General features: G+C 43.5%; 1 protein-coding gene and 1 non-coding gene across 6 annotated transcripts in view; both read left to right on the forward strand.

Annotated features, from left to right (window-relative positions):
* Nucleotides 1-6,486: 6,486 nt before the first annotated feature.
* Nucleotides 6,487-6,568, forward strand: TRNAS-GCU (transfer RNA serine (anticodon GCU)). The gene has a single exon. It is a non-coding gene; the product is annotated as a tRNA-Ser (tRNA).
* Nucleotides 6,569-12,182: 5,614 nt separating this feature from the next.
* The window catches only part of LOC133381160 (zinc finger protein OZF-like), a 29,003-nt gene continuing 20,346 nt past the window's right edge, over nt 12,183-20,839 (forward strand). For all 5 annotated transcript variants that reach the window (XM_061619805.1, XM_061619802.1, XM_061619800.1 and 2 more), the window contains exon 1: nt 12,183-12,308. The gene's annotated coding sequence lies outside the window, so the exon portion shown is untranslated. The remainder of the gene's footprint in view (nt 12,309-20,839) is intronic.

The following is a 20,839-nucleotide window of genomic DNA, read 5'->3' on the forward strand; positions in this document are numbered from 1 at the left end:
ATGACCATTCACAACTTCAGGACTCAGTGATAATGCAAACATCTTGTTGTTGTTGTTATGTATCCTCCGACTACGACTTATGGCGACCCTATGAATTAGTGACCTCCAAGAGCATCTGTGATGAACCACCCTGCTCAGATCTTGTAAGTTCAGGTCTGTGGCTTCCTTTATGGAATCAATCCATCTCTTGTTTGGCCTTCCTCTTTTTCTACTCCCTTCTGTTTTTCCAAGCATTATTATCTTTTCTAATGAATCATGTCTTCTCATGATGTGTCCAAAGTATGATAACCTCAGTTTCATCATTTTAGCTTCTAGTGATAGTTCTGGTTTTATTTGTTCTAACACCCAATTATTTGTCTTTTTTGCAATCTATGGTATCCGCAAAGCTCTTCTCCAACACCATATTTCAAATGAGTTGATTTTTCTCTTATCTGCTTTTTTCACTGTCAACTTTCACATCCATACACAGAGATCGGAAATACCATGGTCTGAATGATCCTGACTTTAGTATTCAGTGATACATCTTTACATTTGAGGACCTTTTCTAGTTCTCTCACAGCTGCCCTCCCCAGTCCTAGCCTTCTTCTGATTTCTTGACTATTGTCTCCATTTTGGTTAATGACTGTGCCAAGGTAAGAACATAAGAACATAAGAAGAGCCTGCTGGATCAGGCCAGTGGCCCATCTAGTCCAGCATCCTGTTCTCACAGTGGCCAACCAGGTGCCTGGGGAAAGCCCGCAAGCAGGACCCGAGTGCAAGAACACTCTCCCCTCCTGAGGCTTTTGTCTGTCCTGAATCTTCCAACATTCAGCTTCTTTGAATGTCCACGAGTTCTATTATTATGAGAGAGGGAGAAGAACTTTTCTCTATCCACTTTCTCAATGCCGTGCATAATTTTATAGACTTCTATCATGTCTCCTCTGACCCGCCTTTTCTCTAAACTAAAAAGCCCCAAATGCTGCAACCTTTCCTCGTAAGGGAGGAGTCGCTCCATCCCCTTGATCATTCTGGTTGCCCTCTTCTGAACCTTTTCCAACTCTATAATATCCTTTTTGAGATGAGGCGACCAGAACTGTACACAGTATTCCAAATGCGGCCGCACCATAGATTTATACAACGGCATTATGATATCGGCTGTTTTATTTTCAATACCTTTCCTAATTATCGCTAGCATGGAATTTGCCTTTTTCACAGCTGCCGCACACTGGGTCGACATTTTCATCGTGCTGTCCACTACAACCCCGAGGTCTCTCTCCTGGTCGGTCACCGCCAGTTCAGACCCCATGAGCGTATATGTGAAATGAAGATTTTTTGCTCCAATATGCATAATTTTACACTTGTTTATATTGAATTGCATTTGCCATTTTTCTGCCCATTCACTCAGTTTGGAGAGGTCTTTTTGGAGCTCTTCGCAATCCCTTTTTGTTTTAACAACCCTGAACAATTTAGTGTCATCAGCAAACTTGGCCACTTCACTGCTCACTCCTAATTCTAGGTCATTAATGAACAAGTTGAAAAGTACAGGTCCCAATACCGATCCTTGAGGGACTCCACTTTCTACAGCCCTCCATTGGGAGAACTGTCCGTTTATTCCTACTCTCTGCTTTCTGCTTCTTAACCAATTCCTTATCCACAAGAGGACCTCTCCTCTTATTCCATGACTGCTAAGCTTCCTCAGAAGCCTTTGGTGAGGTACCTTGTCAAACGCTTTTTGAAAGTCTAAGTACACTATGTCCACTGGATCACCTCTATCTATATGCTTGTTGACACTCTCAAAGAATTCTAATAGGTTACTGAGACAGGACTTTCCCTTGCAGAAGCCATGCTGGCTCTGGTTCAGCAAGGCTTGTTCTTCTATGTGCTTAGTTAATCTAGCTTTAATAATACTTTCTACCAGTTTTCCAGGGACAGAAGTTAAGCTAACTGGCCTGTAATTTCTGGGATCCCCTCTGGATCCCTTTTTGAAGATTGGCGTTACATTTGCCACTTTCCAGTCCTCAGGCACGGAGGAGGACCCAAGGGACAAGTTACATATTTTAGTTAGCAGATCAGCAATTTCACATTTGAGTTCTTTGAGAACTCTTGGGTGGATGCCATCTGGGCCCGGTGATTTGTCAGTTTTTATATTGTCCATTAAGCTTAGAACTTCCTCTCTCGTTACCACTATTTGTCTCAGTTCCTCAGCATCCCTTCCTGCAAATGTTAGTTCAGGTTCAGGGATGTGCCCTATATCTTCCACTGTGAAGACAGATGCAAAGAATTCATTTAGCTTCTCTGCAATCTCCTTATCGTTCTTTAGTACACCTTTGACTCCCTTATCATCCAAGGGTCCAATTGTCTCCCTAGATGGTCTCCTGCTTTGAATGTATTTATAAATTTTTTTGTTGTTGGTTTTTATGTTCTTAGCAATGTGCTCCTCAAAATCTTTTTTAGCATCCCTTATTGTCTTCTTGCATTTCTTTTGCCAGAGTTTATGTTCTTTTTTATTTTCTTCATTCGGACAAGACTTCCATTTTTTGAAGGAAGACTTTTTGCCTCTAAGAGCTTCCTTGACTTTGCTCGTTAACCATGCTGGCATCTTCTTGGCCCTGGCGGTACCTTTTCTGATCTGCGGTAAGCACTCCAGTTGAGCTTCTAATATAGTGTTTTTAAACAACTTCCAAGCATTTTCGAGTGATGCGACCCTCTGGACTTTGTTTTTCAGCTTTCTTTTTACCAATCCCCTCATTTTTGTGAAGTTTCCTCTTTTGAAGTCAAATGTGACCGTGTTGGATTTTCTTGGCAATTGGCCAGTTACATGTATGTTTAATTTAATAGCACTGTGGTCACTGCTCCCAATCGGTTCAACAACACTTACATCTCGCACCAGGTCCCGGTCCCCACTGAGGATTAAGTCCAGGGTTGCCGTCCCTCTGGTCGGTTCCATGACCAACTGATCTAGGGAATAGTCATTTAGAATATCTGGAAACTTTGCTTCTTTGTCATGACTGGAACACATATACAGCCAGTCTATGTCCGGGTAGTTGAAGTCACCCATTACTACCACATTTCCTAGTTTGGATGCTTCCTCAATTTCATATCTCATCTCAAGGTCTCCCTGAGCATTTTGATCAGGGGGACGATAGATCGTTCCCAGTATTAAGTCCCTCCTGGGTATTGATAATCCTTGACTAGTTCAATGTCCTCATTGTCAACTTTAAATTTACATAAATCTTCTGTTGTCATTACTTTAGACTTTTTGACGTTCAGCTGCAGTCCTGCTTTTGTGCTTTCCTCTTTAACTTTCATCAGCATTCATTTCAAATTGTTACTGGTTTCTGCTAGTAGTATGGTATCGTCTGCATATCTTAAATTATTGATATTTCTCCCTCCAATTTTCACACCTCCTTCATCTTGGTCCAATCCCACTTTCGTATGATATGTTCTTTGTGTAGGTTAAACAAATAGGGTGATAAAATACATCCCTGTCTCACACCCTTTCCCAATCGGTTTCTCCATATTCTGTCCTTACAGTAGCCTCTTGTCCAGTGTATAGGCTGCGCATCAGGACAATCAGATGCTGTGGCACCCCATTTCTTTTAAAGCATTCCATAGTTTTTCATGATCTGAGTACATCTTAAGCTGCACATCTAAGTAGCCTAAAACAACATTAAAAATAAACACATACATACAGAGGTAGTAGAATAATTCTTTTTATCCATAAGATACCAATGGTGGTCTCTCCGCTGGTAAGGGAGGTGGGGAGGGAGGCAGAGGCCACTACTCAGATCTTTGCTCATCAAACCAAGTGCAACCCCCCCAAGTGCAAGCATAATCTCTCTCACTTAACCACCTGCCGGACCCTGCCCTGCCACCAACTAAGGGACAGTCACTCAAGCAAACATTTTCCCCTGAGATGTTAAAATGCAGCACAGTAGCCAGAGAGGGTGGTGGAGGCCACTTTGGGTGTCAAATGCAAACACATTACTCTCTCTCACAATCTCTCTCTCTCTCTCTCTCTCTCTCTCTCTCTCTCTCTCTCTCTCTCTCACACACACACACACACACACACACACAGTCATCTTTCACCTCCACAGTTCTTTATCTCTATTCTGCTGCTGTCTCCTTTATTCATGTTCTTGTCCTCCAGCTCCTTTTCCCCTCCACTCCATTCTTCACCACCACCATCCATTTTTTAAACAATTGTTTTCTCCACTCCACCCTGTCTCACTCTCCACCTCCTCCCTCATCGCCTCCTACCCACACAGCATGAGGGAAGAGTGTCGCTGCACAGAAGCCCAGTTTGAGGCACATGATTTTCATCCACAAATCAGAGGAGCAGAAGACTTCCCCTGCTTTTTTTCCAAGTAATGCCCAAAAGTAATGCTGGAAACATTACAATTACTCCACAAAAGTAATAAAATTACTCCTAGTTCTATTACAATCAATATGTAAAGGAATTACCCACTCGTTCCTCAAAAAAGTAATGTATTACAAGTAATATGTTACTTGTAACGAATTACTTCCAAGCTCTGATGTCTGTGTAAAAAGCAATGAGTGACGATGATGTGAGGAGCTTCCTTTTTCACTAAAGTAGCAAAACCAGATGTATTGCCAAGCATCGCAGGAGCTCCATCTGTGCAAAGTGTATGAAGCTTTTCTTTCCAGTCAAAGTTTTGTTTGGCAAAAAAACTTTCTACCATTTCCAAAATGTTGACGGCCTTTGTAGCTTCCAAAAGAGACTCACAAAATAAGAATTCTTCTTTGATGGCGTCAGCATGCACATAGCGAACAAAAACAAGGAGCTGCTATATTGAGAGATGTTTGTAGTTTCATCCAGTTGCATACTGAAGGGGAATGGCGAGGCTGCCAATTCCTCGATGACCTTCAAAACATTAAAAGAAATATTTGGTTTGGTAGCTGAATGACTACTAGGCGCAGAGTTGCCCGATAGTTGGCCAGCTACGTCACACAAGTGTCTGTAGACAGGAAGACTGTGATTACATGCGATCCAGCGGAGGGTCTAATAACTACTGTAATTTTGAAGTATTGATGAGCAAAAACAATATTTTGAGATATCTGCAACAACTGTAATGTGATATGAAAATATCTGTGATTTCTATTGGTGACAAAGTCACACGTACTACTGTGGTTTGTTGCCTACATTCATAGTTGAAGGAAATGCTAAATTTCAGTTAGACTCTCTTAGAGGTTAGTGAAAATAAAGACGTAATTTTTTCCCCATCCAAGTTCACGGACCCCCTGAAATATATCCACAGACCTCTTGGGGGTCCTTGGACCCCAGGTTAAGAAACCCTGCATTAGGGCAAGTGGGGCACTGCCTCACAACCTCAGTCTTCTTTCAGCCAACCCACATCTGCCTGCCCTGTTCCTTGCAATCAATCCATCGGGTGGCACTGCTTGTGAACCTACTCCCTCTCAATCTCAATATTGCTCTTACAGAAGTCAGCAGGAAGGAGTTTGGGGACAAAACTAGGATTAGTAGGCTCTGCCTGTGATTGGCTGTGGCTCCACCAGTCATGGACTCTGACCCCAGCTACTGTTGACTTCCTTCCGCCCTACCTGTTCCAGGGGGCACCAGCCGCCACTGAGTGCACCCACTCCACAGATGTTTCAACATACGCAGCTCTCAATCCAGGCAAGCGAGAGGCCTTATTACATTACTAGCCGGGCAAAAGAACCTAGAGGAGGGTTTGGAGAAATGACTACTGAGGGCTATGTCCTGAGGAGAGTTCTGAGGGCCAGATTGAGTTGCCTGGAAGGGCCGCATTTGGCCCCTGGGCCACGGGTTCCCCATCCCTTCTGTGTTGGTTGCTCTCTTGTTGCTGGTGAGTCCCTGTTCCAGAATAGGGGGCTGATGTAACCAAGGAAAGGCCTTCCATGAGAGGCCTGTGAAAGGCACATGGAACAATACCCTACTTCAGAATGCATGTTCAGACCTTTAAAAAAATGAATCCTGTGAGATACAGACAAGGGTAGGTTTTATTCACGTGAGAGTTTGAGTTTTATGAAATGGGCTTGTTTTAAGTGAACTTTCTTCGGGTATCTCTGATGTTTGATGAGAACCATTAACCCCTTATTTAAAAGGATTCAGCCTTTCAAGTTTTGGAACATGATGTAGGACCTGAGGGATCCAGACACAAGCGCGGATAACTCCTATCAAAGAGAGTCCTTTTCTTTCTCATTTTTTCATGATCTAAAACCTGTAGTCACCTAGCAGAGGATGGCTTTGATCCACCGACTTCTGGGTTATGGGCCCAGGACACTCCCATTCTGCCACTCTACTGGATGGGGAAAAGTGGCCTGGTGTGGCTCATCAGCCTGTTATGTAGCCAGGTCAGGCTTTGAAACCTCAAGTCAAAGGAAGCTGGGGAGGGGGGTGGCATTGCCCAGGTCTTTATAGTTGAATGGGTCAGTGTATTTGGCTTTTAGCCAGAAGGATGGTGGTTCAGTCCCATCCAGTGATGGCTGTGAATGCCCTCCCTTGATGAGGTGGCCAAGTGGTGAAGGCAATGGATTGCTAATTCATTGCACTCTGTGCGCGTGGGTTCAAATCCCACCTTCATCAACTGTTTGCAAGCTTTTGACTATGCTTGTCTTTGGTAGACAAAAGGCAGAGAAAGACATGGGCCAGGCAGAACTTGCACCCAAATCACCCACAACCAGTATAATAAAAGAGGTCTACTCTGGTACAACCTTGAGTGGTGGCAAAACCACCAGGTCTCTGGTCTTGTGTTCCAGGTGTAGATTGTTTCTCAAGGGGTAAATTAGTTGTCCATCTACAGGAAGACCTGGCATCAGACAACATTTTTTCCATTTGCCATTGAAACCCTCAGTTGTTTTTCCCTGGCTCCTTTCACCCCCTCCAACCCTTAATTCATTGAACTGTTTCAGGGACCATCACAGCCTCCCCACTGCATTTGTCCCCCCCAAAAGCCAATGCCCCTTGATAACACTAGACTACACCACAGCAAGGGTTCCCAAATTGGTCTGTGGACCAACAGTGGTCCATGAGCTTCATCAGGTGGCCTACAGCGAGTCCAGAATAAATATTCATATTCATTTTTATTATTTCTTTTATTATATTGTATTTTATTGAATTCCATAGAATTCAAATTGTAATACTATAAACTGCAACATAGTAAATAAAAGAAGCAATAAAAATACAATTAAATATACGGCATCTCGCTCAGCACATCACAATTGCTACAACAGGTACAAAAATCAGTAAGTGGTCTGCCAAGACCCTCGGTAATTTTCAGGTGGTCTGTGGGGGGAAATAAAGTTGGGGAGCCACTGTGCTAGTGTATTCCAAAGAGGAAGAAAAAAGCCAGGAACAAACAAAACTATTCTGGAGTGTCAATGAATGCTGTTGAAAGGCTGACGGGCAGGGAAAGAGAGTCTGCTTCTTCCACGTTTTCCTCCAAGGGTTAAAATGAACAGAAGTTTTTAAGTGGGGGGGGTGAGACCATCGTGAATGGAGGCTTTTGAGAGTTGACGAGTTGAGTGTGTGTGAGTGTTGTGTGAGGAGGTCTTTCGGGTGAAGCAGAGTCCAGTTTTTTCTTTTCTAGGAGCACCTGGCTCCAATTGTCGTTGGGAAAGTTGTGGTGCTAGGGAGGGTTAGAGTAGGGAGGAACTGGAGCTGTTCTTAGGGTGAGTGGTGTGTGTGTGGTGTGAGTTTGTATGAAGGAGGATAGCAGAAATGCTGTCCTCTAAAGGAAGGAAGAGAAGAGAGGGTCATGTGGAAGAGGGGCTCGAGGAGAAAGTGCAGGAAGGGATTCAGGCTAAGAAGAAGAAATTGGGGGCAGCTGGTGGAGGAGGTGGTGTTGCTGACTTTACTCAAGGAAGGAAGGAATCGGTATTTTGTTGTGATTAAATCAGTGGCACAAGCGATAAAAGTAGGAGATGTGGATCTGGTAAAGTTGGCAGAGTGGTTAAAGAAAGCTGTTGGGGATATACTCCAGGTGCGACGCATGCAAGGAGGTGATTTATTAGACGACGCTGATGTTGGTTCCTAGTTCCCAGTTCCTTATTTGCGTGAAAGTTCAATCACTAACAAAGAAGAAAAGTTGACAGCTACAGCAACGTCAAGCCAAATTTAACATGCCCCTGAACCCCAAAATATATAATGGGGTACCCTGTATGATATATCACTGTAATCATGAGACTCTCCCCGTCAAGACTGACAATAAATTTATACAATCAAAATCATCAGGATTCTGATATTATCATAAATACATAATGATGTCATAAAATCATAAAAAATAAGTAACTGGGGGTACACACCCCAAAATCTGCTCTGGGCCAGGACAAATCATATACCCCAGGAAAGGGGTGTCCCCTATGAGATGCCACTGCATCCCGCCTGGCCCAGAGCTTCTGCTGGGCGCAGGGCACATGCAAGGGCATCTATCCAAAACCAAACTGTACAAAAACACGCAGGAAAAAATAAGTAACTGGTGGTACATGCCCCAAAATCTGCTCTAGGCCAGGACAAATCACATACCCCAGGAAAGGAGAGGGTATCCTCTTTGGGATGCCTGTGCGTCCCATCCGGCACAGAGCTTCGGGTGGGCACCGGGCAGTCACGAGGGCATCTATGCAAAATCAAACTGGGCAAAAACACGCAGAAAAAAATAAGTAACTGGGGGTACACACCCCAAAATCTGCTCTGGACCAGGACAAATCATATACTCCAGGAAAGGGTAGGGTGTCTCCTACGAGATGCCACTGCGTCCTGCCTGACCCAGAGCTTCTGCTGGACTCAGGTCACGTGAGAGGGCATCTATCCAAAACCAAAGCAGAAAAAAACATACAGGAAAAAATAAACGATGCTGAAGTTGGTTCCCAGTTCCTTATTACTTGAAAGTTCAAAACATTAAAAAAGAAGAAAAGTTGACAGCTACAGCAACTTCAAGCCAAATTAACATGTCCCTGAACCCCAAAATATATGTTGGGGTACCCTGTATGATATATCACTGTGATCGGGGGACTCTCCCCGTCAAGACTAACAATACATTTATGCAATCAAAATCATCAGGCTTCTGATGCTATCATAAATACATAATGATGTCATAAAATGATAAAGAATAAATAACTGGGGGTGCCCACCCCAAAATCTGCTCTGGGCCAGGACAAATCATATACCCCAGGAAAGGGGAGGGTGTCCTCTATGAGATGCCAGTGCGTCCCGCCTGGCCCAGAGCTTCTGCTGGGCGCAGGGAACGGATGAGAGCATCTTTGCAAAACCAAAGCAGGGAAAAACACACAGGAAAAAATAAGTAACTGGGGGTGCCCATCCCAAAATCTGCTCTGGTCCAGGACAAATCATATACCCCAGGAAAGGGGAGGGTGTCCTCTACGAGATGCCAGTGCATCCCGTCCGGCCCAGGTACAAAGTTGTAGGGCTAACTTTCAACACTGGAAATCACTTTGTTTCTTTCCACAATCTGGGAAATGCAAGTGATTGGAATGTCTATGATGGAGTTAGGGAGTTTCAAAACACAGGATGTGGTGATGTTTGTGCAACAGATGAGTTGTTCCAAGGCTTCACAAAGAAAAATAGTACTCCAAGTCATATTGTAGCAATGAGGCTATAAAGGACCAAATAATAACGATGATGTGCAATGTGCAATTTAGAAGGTGCTCTTCTAAATCTCCTACTATTTCAGAGATGATTGAAAACCAGGAGATTATTTCGAATAGGTGAATTATTATTATTATTATTTATTAAATTTTTATACCGCCCCATAGCCAAAGCTCTCTGGGCGGTTCACAACATCAAAATATCAACATACAATTTAAAACCACACATTAATCAATTTAAAACATAACTCATTAAATTTCCAAATAAACCTATACTAAACTGAAATACTAAAAATACTAAAATGCTAAATGCTACAATACTGAAATGCTAAAATGCTAGAATGCCTGGGAGAAGAGGTAGGTCTTAACCTGGCGCCGAAAAGACAACAATGAAATTGTTTAATTCCAGCCCATGTGAAATGGTGTTGATTTTGTAAACTGCAAAAATGTTCTGATATATTTCTAAGAAAAAAGTTTTTTTACTGTTTTACCAGTTCTGATAATGACTTCCTGATTTTTTTTTTTAATTAGATCTGTTCATTTGTATACTTGGTTGTTACCTGTTGGAGAACTATAATATATATATGTAGTAAGTTATTCAAAGATATAATAAATCAAATGCACAACAGTTCTTCTCAAAGTATGACTGTATGTTATCTGGTGCCATGACAGAAGGAAACTTGGCCGGATCACCAGACAATGATTCACTCGAGAAGCATAAAGATGTAATTTCATAGATGAGACTCTAAACTATGCATGGATGGCATCTAATAGAAGACAGTATCCCTGATGTGTGGAACTATGATTTGTGGTGCCCCAAATCATATTTTGGGATGGGCATCCAAGTTCCTTATAATCTTTCCTATATATTTTGGCTATTCTTCTGATACATAGATTAATGTTGTTGGTGTTGTTTAGATTTATTCCCTGCCGTTAACTAAAACGTTCCAGGATGGATCACAAAAGTTTAAAAATGCATAATTAAATACAGCTAAAAACACTCTAAAATAAGAAATGATAAATGACCTTGTCGTGCTATGACTGAACAAAAAGCTCTGACCTGGGTTGGAACCAATGCCATCTTGCAGAGGATCCTGTCCTGTATGAATATGTGTATGATTTATGGTACTTCGAAGAAAGTTTTGGGGTGGGCAACACCAGATCCTTTCCCCCCCTACCTTATATATTTTGATGTGTATAGCTGCTCAGATCCACTCCTTCTGCCCACAAGAAACTCTGGGCCAGTCAGGAAGTCATGGATTCTCATAGAGGATGTTTTTGTCCATTTTGGTTGTGCGTAGATGCTCTCATCTGCGCCCTGCAAAACCTCTGGGTCAGGCAGGACGCAGTAGCATGTCATAGAGGACACCCTCTCCTTTCCTGGGGTGTATGATTTGTCCTGGCCCAGAGCAGATTTTGGGATGGGCACCCCCAGTTACTTATTTTTCCTGTATGTTTTTGTTTCCTTTGGTTTTCCGGTATGTTTTTGTCCGCTTTGATTTTGCATAGATGCGCTCATCCGTGCCCGGCACCCAGCAGAAGCTCTGGGACAGGCGGGATGCACTGGCATCTCGTACAGGACACCCTCCCTTTCCTGGGGTATATCATTTGTCCTGCCCAGAGCAGATTTTGGGGTAGGTACCCCCAGTTACTTATTTTTTTCTGTATGTTTTTGTCTATTTTGATGTTGCATAAATGCCCTCATCCGTGCCCTGCGCCCAGCAGACGCTCTGGGCCAGGCGGGACGCACTGGCATCTCATAGAGGACACCCTCCCCTTTCCTGTGGTATATGATTTGTCCTGGCCCAGAGCACATTTTGGGGTGGGTACCCCCAGTTACTTATTTTTTCCAGTATGTTTTTCTCTAGTTTGGTTTTGCAAAGATGCCCTTATCCGTGCCCTGTGCCCAGCAGAAGCTCTGGGGCAGGCAAGACAAGTGGCATCTTGTAGAGGACACCCTCACCTTTCCTGGGGTATACAATTTGTCCTGGCCCAGAGCAGATTTTGGGGTGAGCACCCCCAGTTACTTATTTTGTATCATTTTATGACATCATTATGTATTTATGATAGCATCAGAAGCCTGATGATTTTGATTGCATAAATGTATTGTTAGTCTTGACAGGGAGAGTCCCCCGATCACAGTGATATATCATACAGGGTACCTCAACATATATTTTGGGGTTCAGAGACATGTTAATTTGGCTTGAAGTTGCTGTAGCTGTCAACTTTTCTTTTTTACTGTTTTGAACTTTCAAGCAAATAAGGAGCTGGGAACTAGGAACCAATTTCATTGGCATCTGTTTTGAGTGGATTTTCAAATGTTTGGTCGACCTGGTCGAATGCGACCAGTTTGATTATTCCGTGTTTTATCAGGACACTGTGCAGTTCATCCTAATTTTTTAGTAAAGGGCGAGTAAGTTTGGATATTTGAGATTTTTGTGGGGTGTGTAAAACGGCAGACCTTATTTTATGGGATTGTTTACGATATAGAGATGACAGTTTGTGTGTGTGTGTGTGTGTGTGTGTGTGCGGCGCGCGCGCGTTTTGTTTCTTATTCTGCCAGTAGGCGGCGGTAAACGGGCCTTTTAGGCCTTGCTTCTTCATAAAACCTCATAGGAAGAAGAACCATTCTGAACGCGCTTCTTTTTCCTGGATGAGAAATCAGCTTTGCGAGGTTCCTGCGGCCGGAGATTCGGCGTGGAGGGGAGGAGGAAACGCTAAAGGTGCTACTTTGGGAGCCATTGGGGGGAAGAGACGGGTCGAGGATTCGTTTTTCTTTGTTTAGGCTGGGAAAGAGGGAAGGCCCGCCCGGCATCTTAGGGAGGAGCTGGATCTGTCCAAAGTAAGCCAGCTGCAAAGAGAGGCCCAAAAGACCGCGTGGCTCCTGGGGAAGCTGCCCCGGAATTAAACTCGCCCCCCTTTGGAGCCACATTCACACCAGACATTTATTCCACTTTAAATAGTCAAGGATTCCCCCGAAAAATCCTGCAAGTGTAGTTTGTGAAGGGGGCTGAAAGCTGTTAGAAGATTCCTGTTCCCCTCACAGAGCTACAATTCTCAGCGTTTTCTGGGAAGAGGAAATGGCTGTTAAACTACTCTGACAAACTTTAACTCTACGAGGGGAATAAGGCTCCCCTAACAGCTATCAGCACCCTTCACAAACTAGACTTCCCATGATTCTTTGGGGAAAGTGATGACTGTGGAATGAATGTGGTCTGGGAGATGGGGATGGGTTAGAGGGTGTCTTTCTGGAAAGGAAAAGGCTTTGCTGGGTTGGTTGAAGGGGGGAGGAGGGAAGAGGAGAAAGAGGTCTCCCAAAAATGAGGGAAGGTCCCCCCACAAAGAATCCAGACTTACCCACCTGGGTCTGGTTTGCCACTGTGAGAACAGGATAAAACATAGGAAGCAGCCTCCTATTTGCCTTCATGGCTCATGCTGTTGGCTGCTTTGAGCTCTCCAGAAAGAAACTTGTTGCCTTTTCCCAGTCAGCCCCAAACCTCCCTCATTTATTAAAATCACCAACTTGTGTCCATCTTCTCTTCTTTCCCCATCTTTTTTCCAAAGTCTGTGCCACTCACACACTCATACACACTCCCTCTTGCACGTATACACACTCATGTGTATCTGGAGTCTTTGTGGTATTCTGGGCCCTTAAGGCTGACGTTTTAGAACCAATTCTCTCTCTTACTTTGGGCAGACAATGCTCTTGATAAGTCTATCCTACTTTTCACATATTTTTAAAATTATGCTAATTCCCTTTTGATGCAATAAAATTACTTTGAATTTGTCGTTGTCCTTGGTGTAGCAAATTCTGGAGAGTGTGCATGTCTCAGCGTCAAAAGATCCTGAGACTTGCACATCTCTTACCGTTGTTATAAAAAAAATTAAAAGATCAGAAAACGCTTTGATTGCTTTTTGGAGAAATTAGAGTATGGTCAGGAGTGATATTAAATATGGCTGGGAGTGTTTTTGTGGAACCTTGTTAAGATTTTTGGATTTAATTCTAAAAGTTCACTCCTTTGGGGAACAGATCAAGCTCTAAAATGAAAAGTCCAGAGTGGGTGCTGTGAGCTCAGATCAGGTAAGGACAGAGGTGTAGTTGTCCAAGGTCTTGGAGGGTCTTAGACCCCTTGCTTTTTTGGGAACAGGATCCCTGTGTCTTTAGATTCCTGCTGGCCAATCATGAAAGGGAAGTGTGTTAGCCACTGAGAAGAGCCTTCTAACATGCTTCCTTGTCGTTTCCTTCTGATTGGAGCCAATCAGAGTGAAAGGTGGCTAGTCAGCCACTGAGAAGACTCTTTTCAGTAGCTAACACTTTCCCTTTTCATGCTTATTGAGATGTCTGTTGTTGTGCAAGAAGTCATTTATCTCATTCTCAACCCCGCAGCAAAAAAGTGGGGGGCATGGCTATGACTATCAAGAAGGGACCCTGCACTTCTGAATTTGTCACTACGCTATGAGATGAGGGAGGGATGATCAGAGAGCAATGCAAAGGACTTTCTGGGTGCCTTCCTTTGTGTCGTCGGTTGTTTAAAATAAAATGCCTCTTTCCTTTTATGTTTGTACTCCGAGATGTCAAGTTGGCCAAATTGAGAAGACGGTAAATGCCAGTGTGGTGTAGTGGTTAAGGTGTTGGACTACGATCTGGGAGAACAGGGTTCAAATCCCCACATAGCCATGAAGCTCACAGAGTGGCTTGGGCCAGTCGCTGCCTCTCAGCCTCATGAAAACCTATTCATAGGGTCGCCATAAGTCGGAATCGACTTGAGGGCAGTACATTACTCCGAGATGTCAAGTTGGCCAATTGAGAAGACGGTAAATGCTCCTAAAACTCTCACCTGCAGTCTTAAATCCTGCCGGTGAGGAGTACCAGGGATTCCCACAGGATTTTCTGGGCTCCGTAGACTGTATGTGAATAGGGCTCCGTGCTGCACTCACAAAAGAAGCCACAAATGTAATAATTAGAGCAAGGTTTTCTTTTTCAATATTGAATTAAAAGGATTTGAAATCTCCACGCAGCCATGAAGCTCACTTGGTGCCCTTGGGCCACCCACTGTCGCTTAGCCTAACCTACCTCACCTACCTCAGGCTTGTTGTGAGGATAAGCCAGAAAGGGAGAGGACCGTGTGCCTGACCTTGATCTCTAACAACACCAGAAGAGCCCTAAAGCTGGATGAGGCCAGTGGCCCATCTAGTCCAGCATCCTGTTCTCACAGTGGCCAACCAGGTGCCCCAATGGGAAGCCCCCAAGCAGGACGTGAGCACAACAGCACTCTCCCCTCCTGCAGTCTCTAGCAACTGGCATTCAAAGGCATGCTGCCAGCATCCATGGAGGCAGAGCATAGCCATTGTGGCTAGTAGCCATTGCTGGCCTTATCCTCCATGAGTAATCCTCTTTTGTTGTTATGTGCCTTCCAGTTGATTTCGACTTATGGCGACCCTGTGAATCAGCGGCCTCCAATAGCAAAAACTCTTTTAAAACTGTCTAAATTAGTGGCCATCACTGCCTCCTATGGGAGCAAATTCCATAGTTTAAGTATGTCCTGCATGAAGTCCTTTCTTCTGTCTCTCCTGAATCTTTCACTGTTTGTTGTTGTTATGTGCCTTCAAGTCGATTACGACTTATGGCGACCCTATGATTCAGTGACCTCCAAGAGCATCTGTCGTGAACCACCCTGTTCAGATCTTGTAAGTTCAGGTCTATGGTTTCCTTTATGGAATCAATCCATCTCTTGTTTGGCGTTCCTCTTTTTCTACTCCCTTCTGTTTTTCCCAGCATTATTGTCTTTTCTAGTGAATCAGGTCTTCTCATGATGTGCCCATAGTAGGATAACCTCAGTTTCATCATTTTAGCTTCTAGTGATAGTTCTGGTTTGATTTGTTCTAACACCCAATTATTGGTCTTTTTCGCAGTCCATGGTATGCACAAAGCTCTCCTCCAACACCACATTTCAAACGAGTTGATCTTTCTCTGATCCGCTTTTTTCACTGTCCAACTTTCACATCCATACATAGAGATCGGGAATACCATGGTCTGCATGATCCTGACTTTGGTGTTCAGTGATACACCTTTGCATTTGAGGACCTTTTCTAGTTCATCCACATGCTCTAGTGTTCTGAGGGAGAAAAGCCTTTCTCTATCCACTTTCTTCATGCCATGCATCATTTATGACACTTCTCTCATGTCACCTCTTGCTCATCTTTTCTCTAACCCCCAAACTTCATGCTTTGATTGCTTACTACATTCCTGATTTTTTTTTTGCAGCAAATAAAAGCCAGTTTGCCACCATTGAAAAAAGTACTGTGAGCATGTACAGTGTTGCCTTTTAAACTCATTCAACTCATCATTGTTTTGCTCACTTCCCACCTTGGGCCAGTCTTCTCAACCAAACCTACCCCACATAGCTGTTGTGAAGATATAGAAGATATATACATTGGCTGCAAAAGAGGATGTCATGCTTGTGTTATAGGCATCACATTTTGCTTCTTTTAACCAAAGCGATACATCTTTGTAAAGGGACATGTTTTGTTCCCCACCCCAATTACTACATCTCCAAGCTTCAATCCACGTGGCATGATTATTGTGTGTTTAGATGCATAGGTTCAAGTTAACTTCGGGGTTGATGTGCACAAGGGGTCGTCTCACCATGAACCCTTTTCTGCCTCTTTCTCACAAGGCAAACTAGGCTGCAATCCTCTACTCGCTCACCTCAGAGTACACCCCGTTAGGCACACAGACATACCTCTGAATAGACATGTATACCTTTGTACTTAATTATACAGTAAATTCTTAATTCCTGGAACTTAAGTTCCAAGCCTCTTTGCAAAGTGTTCAGTATTGCATCTGCCCGTTTTGGTTGTGTGTGTGTGCGTGTGAGGGATTCTTTAAACCCATTGGCATTTACTTTGTAGTAGAATCTTCAGAAAGTAACTCATAAGGAGTACCTGATCTCAAACCGAGATTGCAAGGAGATAGACGCTAGCCAGAAAGAAGACAACAGCAGCAGCTTTTCATTCCTGGTTGACTCAGTCACAGTTCTGACTTCACTCATTGGCTAAAAACCTGAAGGGGTGAGACCTTGAGCAGGCGAGCTCATTTCACAGAAAGTGTGCATTGGGGTGGGGCAGCTCACATTTTGATGTCTATGTTTTGTTCCACATTACTTACAAATTTTGTTGTTGTTGTTATGTGCCTCCAAGTCGACTACGACTTATGGTCACCCTATGAATCAGTAACCTCCAAGAGCATCTGTCATGAACCACCCTGTTCAGATCTTGTAAGTTCAGGTCTGTGGCTCTCTTTGTGGAATCAATCCATCTCTTGTTTGGCCTTCCTCTTTTTCTACTCCTTCTGTTTTCCCCAGCATTATTGTCTTTTCTAGTGAATCCTGTCTTCTCATTATGTGTCCAAAGTATGATAACCTCAGTTTCATCATTTTAGCTTCTAGTGACAGTTCTGGTTTAATTTGTTCTCACACCCAATTATTAGTACTTTTCACGGTCCATGGTATGCGCAAAGCTCTCTTCCAACACCACATTTCAAATGAGTTTATTTTTCTCTTATCTGCTTTTTTCACTGCCCACCTTTCACATCCATACATAGAGATTGGGAATACCATGGTCTGAATGATCCTGACTTTAGTGTTCAGTGATACATCTTTGCATTTGAGGATCTTTTCTAGTTCTCTCACAGCTGCCCTACCCAGTCCTAGCCTTCTTCTGATTTCTTGACTATTGTCTCCATTTTGGTTAATGACTGTGCCAAGGTATTGATAATCCTTGACAAGTTCAATGTCCTCATTGTCAACTTTAAATTTACATAAATCTTCTGTTATCATTACTGTAGTCTTCTTGACGTTCAGCTGTAGTCCTGGTTTTGTGCTTTCCTCTTTAACTTTCATCAGCATTCGTTTCAAATAATTACTTGCTTCTGCTAGTAGTATGGTATCATCTGCATATCTTAAATTACTGATATTTCTCCCAACAATATTCACCCCTCCTTCATCTTGGTCCAATCCTGCTTTGATACGTTCTGTCTCACACCCTTTCCGATGGGGAAACAATCGGTTTCTCCATATTCTGTCTTTACATTAGCCTCTTGTCCAGAGTATAGGGTGTGCATCAGAACAGTCAGATGCTGTGGCACCCGCATTTCTTTTAAAGCATTCCATAGTTTTTCATGATCTACACAATGAAAGGTTTTGGTACAATCTATAAAGCACAGGGTGATTTTATTCTTTAATTCCTTAGTTCATTTTATTATCCAACGTATGTTTGCGATATGATCTCTGGTACCTGTTCCCTTTCTAAATCCAACTTGGACATCTGCCATTTCTTGCTCCATATATGGTAAGAGCCTTTGTTGTAGAATCTTGAGCATTACTTTACTTGCATGGGATATTAAGGCAATAGTTTGATAATTACTGCATTCCCTGGGATCCCCTTTCTTTGGAGTTGGGATGTATATTGAGCGCTTCCAGTCTGTGGCCCATTGTTTTCCGTATTTATTGACATTTTTTTGTCAAAATTTGGACAGATTCAGTTTCAGTAACCTGTAGCAACTCTATTGGTATGCCATCTGTTCCTGGTGATTTGTTTCTTCCAAGTATTTTAAGAGCAGCTTTCACCTCGTATCCTAAGATTTCTGGTTCATCATCATATCATTCCTCTGTGAATGAATCTGTCATCTCTTTTATAGAGTTCTTCAGTATATTACTTTTATCTACCTTTTATTTTATCTCGGTCAGTCACTATATTCCCCTGTTGATTATTCAGCATCCCTACTCTTAAATTTTCCTTTAATTTCTCTAATCTTTTGGAATAAGGCTCTTGTTCTATCATTTTTATTTTACTGTTCTGTTTCTATACAATTATTATTGTAATAATTGTATTTGTCCCTAAGGACTAGTCACTATATTATGGCATTCAGGCTTTTAACCGTATTTCTATCTCCTTTTGCTTTTGCTTTCTCTTTTCCAAGAAATAGATTATTGGCTTCACATAATTCAATAAGTCTTTCTCCCGCTTCATTTCTATCTCCTAAGCCCCATTTCCCCACAATTCCTAGTTCTTTTCTGTTCCCTACTTCTGCATTCCAGTCCCCATGATTATCATCATATCTTGTTTTAGTGTGAGATCAATTTCTTCCTGTACTTCTGCGTAAAATCTCTCCAATTCTTCTTCTTCTGCGTTTGCCGTCGGAGCATAGACTTGGATGATGGTTATGTTGATAGGTTTCCCATTTAATCTCATTGATATCACTCACTCAGACCTTGCGTTGTAGCTCCTAATTGCTTTTGCTACATCACTTCTCACTATTAAAGCAACCCCATTTCTTCTTGATTTCTCATTTCCTGCATAAAATATTTTATAGTTGCCTGAATGAATATGTCCCATTCCTGTCCATTTTAATTCACTCACGCCAAGTATTGTAATGTTGATACGTTCCATTTCTTGTTTGACAATTACTAGCTTTCCCCGGTTCATGCTTCTCACATTCCATGTTCCTATTATGTACGCCACTTCTCTCGGTCCTCCATCCAGACGAGCAAGAGGCATTATCAGGGATGCATTCCAGCCAGACAAAACGACTTTGGGTGCAAAGCCGAAGTGCGGAAGGGCATGGCTTGGGGAGAGTTTTGAGAGCCAGGTAGGAAGGGATATTTGCCCCCCAGATTAAACAGGCAGAGAGAGAGCTGTGAGTGGTATGAAGGCATTTTGGTCTTGCAGGGCTTTTATCTGGGGTTCTGATGTGGTGTAGCAGTTCTGACAAACTGTAGGAGGGCATATTTGCCTCCCCTTACTAACATCCCAAAAGCTTTCCAGAGGAAACCAAACTGAACATAAAAAGGGCCGTGATGGACAGGGCTGTGGAGTCGGTACGTCAAACCTTCCACTCCAACTCCTCTGTTTTTCTACTGTCTGACTCCGACTACTTCATAATGGCAAATGTATATTAATTTATTAATATTAATTTTATTTCGAAGTTGGAGTCTGTACATTTCTTCTGACTCCAACTCCGACTCCACCCAAAATTGCTTCTGACTCCACGACTCCGACTCCACAGCCCTGGGGATGGATCAGACCAAAGGCCCATCTAGTCCAGCTTCCTGTCCTCACTCTGGCCAACTAGATGCCTCTGGGAAGCTCACCAACAGGACCTGAGTGCAAGAGCACTCTCCCCACTTGTGGTTCCCAGCAGCTGATATTTAGAAGTATACTGCCTCTGAAAGCAGAGGCAGAACAGACCCATCGTGGCTACGAGCTGCCTCAGAACTTCTCACTGCTTGAGAAAAGACAGCTATAAAAATGTTTCGAGTACAGGAAAAGCTTCCAACTTCAGCAACATCTTGTCAGTGGAATATTCTGCCCATGGTAAAAGTTTGCAGTGTGCTTCAACAAGAGATCTTTCCCATTATCTGAGTCTCCATGGGAGCAGCGCCAGAGTCTAACTAGATCAGCATTTCTGGACAGAGCTGCTGCTGGAAACCTAACCAAGAGGCCTGAAAGGTTTGCTGGTTTCTCCTGTGTCTGCTGTCTGGTGGTAGACTTCCTCAGTACCTGAGGGTTCCACAGAAGGCACAGACTGTAACACTGAGCTATAACCCTGCTAGCAAGTTGCACCAAAGCAAAAGTAGCAAGAAGCCATCTCCCTCTGCTCTTCAATACAATTTTTTATCCGAGGCTTGTCAGATGAAGGAGGGAGTATTAACCCTAATCAGTAGCAGGAAGGTACCATTCCCCCCCTTTCTTTTGTGACTCATTCAAGGGCAAAAGCAAAGGGCAGCAACCACTTAGCAGAGGACGGTTTCAATCCACTGACCTTTGGGTTATGGGCCCAGTGCGCCCCCCATGCACCGCTCTGTTGGATGCAGGGGTGGGGGTGGTATGACCTGGCCTGGATCATTTCACCGTTTGTTAGCCAGTCATCTCTGTCTGTGCGTGCTCAGAGCAAGAGAGGCTGACAAGCAGCACTGCTTGAGTGCCTGTGGCACAATGGGTTAGTGTGTCTGACTGTTAATTGGAAGGATGATGGTTCCAGCCCACTCAGGGATGGCTGTGAACGCAATGAGCTTGATGAGGTAGCCAAGGGGTGAAGGCCCAGGGTGCGTGCATGCATGTGTGCGTGTGCTGGGGCCCGAGGCAGGCTGACGGTGGCCCTGTTCATAGCCTCCATGATGACCATGGGGCTGTCTCACGGCTGACAGGCAGAGAAGAGTCAGCTTCTGCCCCTCTTTCCTCCAAGGGTTAAATG

This window comes from Rhineura floridana, chromosome 3 (assembly GCF_030035675.1).
Source record: "Rhineura floridana isolate rRhiFlo1 chromosome 3, rRhiFlo1.hap2, whole genome shotgun sequence".
In the NCBI taxonomy this organism is placed as follows: Eukaryota; Metazoa; Chordata; class Lepidosauria; order Squamata; family Rhineuridae; genus Rhineura; species Rhineura floridana.